Genomic DNA, 6,000 nt, shown 5'->3' on the forward strand with positions numbered 1-6,000 from the left:
TGAAAAAAAGAAGAATCTGTTCCTGAAATTTAAGTATTTTTTACTGCAATTAATGTCATAGCTGAATCCAATAAGTATTGCCAGCATACACAGAAACCAAGTGACTCAACAAAACACCACACTGCTGCTTTAAGGAAGTTAAAAATCAAGTACAAGTCTAGAGGCACAACAGGAAAAGGTCAAGTTTAGCTTATGGAAGAAAGCATTTCCTATTGATTATAGATAGTACTTGCTGCATGAATTGGACCTGACACTACAAGAGATTGTACCCATTGCTTTTCTAACTGAATTAGCAATAGGAAAATAGAGAAATGGTGAACTGCATTCAAACTGCAGCCACTAGAACGATGCATACTACAGCATATGTAACATATGTATGTGTGTGTATAGATGTGTGTGTGTAAATATGCTACTGCTGTCTCCACAGCACTTTGTAATCCATATTGGATAACCTGTAAATACTGCAGAAAGATGTTATATTAAAATATATCATGAATTTCTACCTAAGCAATACTTATGTGACATTACAGTGCCAGATGTTACAGTTTTGACCACAGATGAAAGCAGCTATTTATTAGAGATGAATTTTTCTTGCATTAGAACGGTCATATGTTACTAAAATAACACTGGACACTGGTTTCTGAGCTTCAGTACTGAGTGAACGCATTTGCCTGCAATGCTATAGAAGTTTGACACTTGATGTTACATAGTGAGCTACGTGAAGAGCAGTGTTCTTCTTGTTTCCTGCATAGAAACCTGGCTTTTGATACGTACTGATAGGGCAGGGGGTTTTTGTGTAATCCGCTTAAGCAGAAATCTGGGAACTGCATTACATATGCGTGTGTGTGTGTGTATATATATGTGGATTGCTTCAATATAACAAAACACTACTGCAATACAAATTCCAGTTTCAGCTCTTGCAAAAGAAATAGTATCAGCTATTATGTGGAAATGTTTACTCATAGCATGACAATTCGATCTAAAGTGCCACTTTTGCAATGAAGATTATATTCTGTACAACTGAATGAGATATGCTGTTACAAGATAATTATAAAAAAAAATTAGCCCAAAATTATACCGATGGAGACACTGCATTTTCTGAATTAGTTTCAGCACACTGTTGACAAAGTGCAAACCAGAATACTTGGTTTCGTGTAGACTTAGGGAAACCAGACGAAGCCATTGAGATTGACCATTAACCATTTACAGATACTGATGTCATAGTTGCAGAATATGTTTTCTATTCTTGATTTAAAGAATGCATATTGCCAAATGTCCAGACAGCTTGAGTTTCACAGCATTTATTACACTTAATGGAACTTTTCTCTTTTGATTGTACGCCATATGGACCTGAATCAACACCCAGAGCTTTTCAAATATGTTAATAATTCTTAATAACAAGCCTGGAATGTAGTATTATCTGGATGATGTTAGTGTATTTGGAAAAACTCCTGAAGCTGGCAGAAAAAAAAAACCCCTACAGGCTGTATTTCAACATGTCAATACAGGAGGGCTGAAGCTGAGTTTTGCTAAATACTAAATCAGATGCAGAGAGTAGTCTTTTCTTGAGCAGGTCATCTCTCCACTGGGGTCAGAAAAGGTCATAGAACATGTAGAAGAGCTCACCCTTGCCAGAAAAAATTAAAAACACTTATATTTTTCAGGTCTCAAATCAAGGAGTACGTTGTATATTCCTTACCGTGCAATGCTTGCAGAACTATTAAGAACAGTACATTGTAGAATCTAAAATTTGCCCGACACACATCTCACTACAGCAAATTTTCAAACAGTGAAAGCTTTCACCTCAGTGTTCACCACGATTGTCATTACTTTTGTCTCAGGCCAGGAATGATCAAATGCTATAAGCGCTGGGCTATTTCCTTTACTCCCTCACAGCCCTCTGGCAGCCAGATAAACACTCAGGTCTTTTTTATGGCATTGCAGCTGATCTAATAAACCTGATTGCAGCTGACTTGAGGTCCACTCTTCCTTCCCAACAGCTGTTGGGAAGCTCCTGGGTGGTACCCCCAGTGTGAAGAGCTTACCAAGCAGTTGCCTTCCAGTCAAACTACCTCCAAGCAGCTCTTCCCTTGGCCATGCTATCACTTTTTCATACTAGGAGTATGGAGCCACTTTTCCCCAAATCCATGGGACAGTTTCTGTGAGAAGACCATTGTGTTTGAACCACAAACAGTTAGTTTATACTATAAAAGCGAGCGTTGGAAATAAAACATTTTTTTGTGCATATACTACAGAAGAGTAGGGAACCTGTCTCTGAGGCATTACACTCCAACGGCGTACAGATCACACCTCCTGGCAGTTCTGTTAACGACAGAAAGACTCAGAGGAGCAGGAACTGTCTGCAGATGGCTAGCAAGATTACTTTCATTTTTACATGTCACAGTTTAGTAAAATCAAAACCGCAGCAGCTCACAGTTTATCTCATCTGCACTTTTTTAGATGCTTATCTACCTCATTATATGGAAGTTGCTGTATGGATAATAAATATGTTTGCTGCAATTACAGGAGAAAAATTTAAAGTTGTTTGCTTGTAGTGTCTGATTTAACAGAAATAACATACCTTCCTGTCTAGAAGGTGATTCAGGAATTCCAAATGCATGGATGGTATTCCAAGACCACATTTCAGCCTACAGAATGAACTTCACCCACAAGATATGTAATGAAATGTCACCTCAAATTATATGGAATTTTAGGGAATTTAAGATGTGTCCAGCAGGTCTAGGAAGGTGATTCTTCTCCTCTCCTCTGCTCTTGTGAGACCCCATCCGGAGTACTGCATTCAGCTCTGGGGCCCCCAACACAAGAGGGACTTGGACCTGCCAGACTGAGTCCAAAGGAGGGCCATGAAGATGATCAGAGGGCTGGAGCACTTCTGCTACGAAGGCAGGCTGAGAGAGTTCAGCCTGGAAAAAAGGCGGCTACAGAGAAGACCTTATAGCAGCCTTCCAATACCTAAAGGGGGTCTATGAGAAATCGGGGGGGGGAGCTTTTTACAAGGGCATGTAGTGACAGAACAACAAGGAATGACTTTAAACTAGAAGAGGGTAGATTTAGATTAGATGTAAGGAAGAAGTTCTTTATTGTGAGGATGACTAGAACAGGTTGCCCAGAGAAGCTATGGCTGCCCCATCCCTGGCAGTGTTCAAGGCCAGGTTGGCTGGGGCTTTGAGTAACCTGGTCTAGCAGAAGGTGTCCCTCCCCATGGCAGGGAGGTTGGAACTAGATGAGCTTTAAGGTCCTTTCTAACCCAAACCATTCCATGATTCCGTGATGCTATGAATTATGAAGGTGTCGCAGAGGAATTACAAGCAAAATTCATACATCGTGTTCATGGTAAGTCTGAAGTTGTCAAACAAACCAACAATTACAGAACAAGTACTGGTGGCCAGAACTCGTTATGAAGAACTGAAGCTTAATGATAAAATCACTTACCAAAATTAAGACAAATGACTCATGCAGTACCATTACAGCCTACCCCTTACAATGTTTTTCTCCATGACTGACTGACATTACAGCCCCTGTGGGCAGTTACTCTAGCTATCTAGCTATCTTTCTGTGATAGAAGGCATCATAAAACAACCAAACGGAGCATTTACATTGTGTGACATCTGCTGCTATAATCACTTTCTTGTCTGTTTTCAGCAAAGAATGAAAGCTGTAAGAATTGGTACCATTTAACTTCTTACAATGTTCATTTTTTTCCTGGGAATATATATAAAAGGTTATCAAGTTACCTTAAAGCTGATGAAGAACTAGAATGTTAAGGAGCATTTTGAAAGAGACTTTCCACAGCTAACATGGAAAAAAAAATAAATCTTGGAAGACCTTCTGAGTGGACTAATTACAAATTTAAGGAGTAACATACCATGTAATCACATAAATCATTTGCTAATGTAATGCCTGGAGAGCTACACACACTGAGTTAAATGTTGCTAGGTTAAGGATCTATAAACCTGCTGTAGTAGCACAATCAGGCACAAAACACACAGTCCAACACCATGAAAACTAATAAAGATCATTGTTGCACTACAGATCTGCAATTCAAATTTGGCGTTGGAAGTGCAAAGCCCTGGAATCTTATGAAAAGGGAAGTCAGAGTTTATGTTTTCTCTCAAGCTCATTGGGAGAAAAGGACTACATACATATAAACTGCCTTTGGGATAAGTACACACCTGCTTGCACCTGCTTGCCAATGGCAATTTAGAAATATTTTGAATTGCTTCTGCATAATATATTGCTTTCCCTTACCTCCTCTGCATTACAAGACAAATGAACAAGATAGTCTGGTCAGCTGCCTGCTAGCTGCAGATGACTATCTGCACACCTCAGAAACTTTCAGACAATAACAAAAAATAGCACAGAGATGAAATGTTAGCTTATTAACACCACAGACTTCTTAAAAAGGCTACAGTCGATGCAGTATGGGTGATAAACGGCAGAGGGCATTTCTCAGGTACTCTGATGCGAAAAAGCAATTTCAGCGTGGGGACTCTGTTTGTTTAGTCCAGGCTGTTGCTGCAAACGTGGTGGTGGCTTTTCTCCTTTGCTGCTCCTTTATAGCTATGGAAGCAATCATCGTTATATCACACAACATATGATATGTTGGCACAGGTCAGTAAACAGCTCTGGTTCAGGTGTATTATGTTACATTTCTCTATTTGAGCTGTGCTGACTCTGCAGGAACAATTACCATCTTCTTTCCGGAAGTTAGCAGAGGAATCTACACATGCTTGGAGCAACTCTGCTGATTAAAGCCCTGGCTCTGCAGGAGGCCTGGTTCACACCAATACTTGTAGCATCAGTGCCATTTTACATAATGACTTGTATTAGCTATTTAAATTGAAAACTTTTAAAAGCCAAATAAAGACCAAATAACACAGTTATGGAAAATGTCAATATTTTCTTATTATCAGTAAAAATGTATGTGTTGTAATCTGGGGCAGGGACTGATCTTGGGGAGTGTAATTGAAATGTAGTAACCACATCAAACTTTGGTCTGTTGTAAGCACCACAACAACAACGATATATATGTTTAAGTTAAAATTCAACTTATATAGAATCACAGAATCATAGAATAGTTAGGGTTGGAAAGGACCTTAAGATCATCTAGTTCCTCTTTTTAAACTGTTAAAACTGTTAAGACTTTATGCCCACTGTAGGAGAGGATCGGGTTCAAGATCATCTTAGGAACCTTAATGTGCAGAAGTCCATGGGACCTGATGAAATTCATCTGTGGATCCTGAGGGAGCTGGTGAATGAAGTTGCTAAGCCACTGTCCATCATATTTGAAAAATCATGGCAGTCAGGTGAAGTTCCCAACGACTAGAAAAAGGGAAATACTGGAAAGGGGACTGGAACTAGATGAGGTCCCTTCCAACCCAAACCATTGTATGATTGTATGGTTCTACAAAATAATAAGTTTAAAAATTCTATGAATATCACTCAAGAAACCAAGAGTCTTAATTAAAAATATACTAGTCAGAACAATGAGGTTAAAAATTTTAATGTCAGAACGTTTGGTGCTTGAGTTCTTTAATAGCTCTTCTGTTCTTGTCCTCAGCTACCTTCTGCTATATATCTCAGATAAACTTACGCCCACACTAGGACAATTCTGTTCCTGCAAGCCATCCATTTTCTATACTCCAGCCATTCAACCACAGATCACTTATACTCTGACCTTTAAGAAATAAAGAAAATTAATATTTGATACCACCTTTTACATTTCATAAGAAAGACTTTCCCACTATAGCTAAGAAGTAAAACTTTCATTTCTATTCATATATGCAGCTCATCATGCTCATTATAGGCTACAAAACCAAATTAAAATATAATATCAATACTGAGCATATGACACATCACAGTTTAGTTGGCATGTATTGGCCCAATGGTATTTCAAAATTTAAAGCAAAATGAAGTCTAAATCCCTTACTATTCCCAGAACTATGCCTTTTTCAGTCTAAAATATGTGAGTAGCCCATT

This window comes from Strigops habroptila, chromosome 1, assembly GCF_004027225.2.
Source record: "Strigops habroptila isolate Jane chromosome 1, bStrHab1.2.pri, whole genome shotgun sequence".
Lineage (NCBI taxonomy): Eukaryota > Metazoa > Chordata > Aves > Psittaciformes > Psittacidae > Strigops > Strigops habroptila.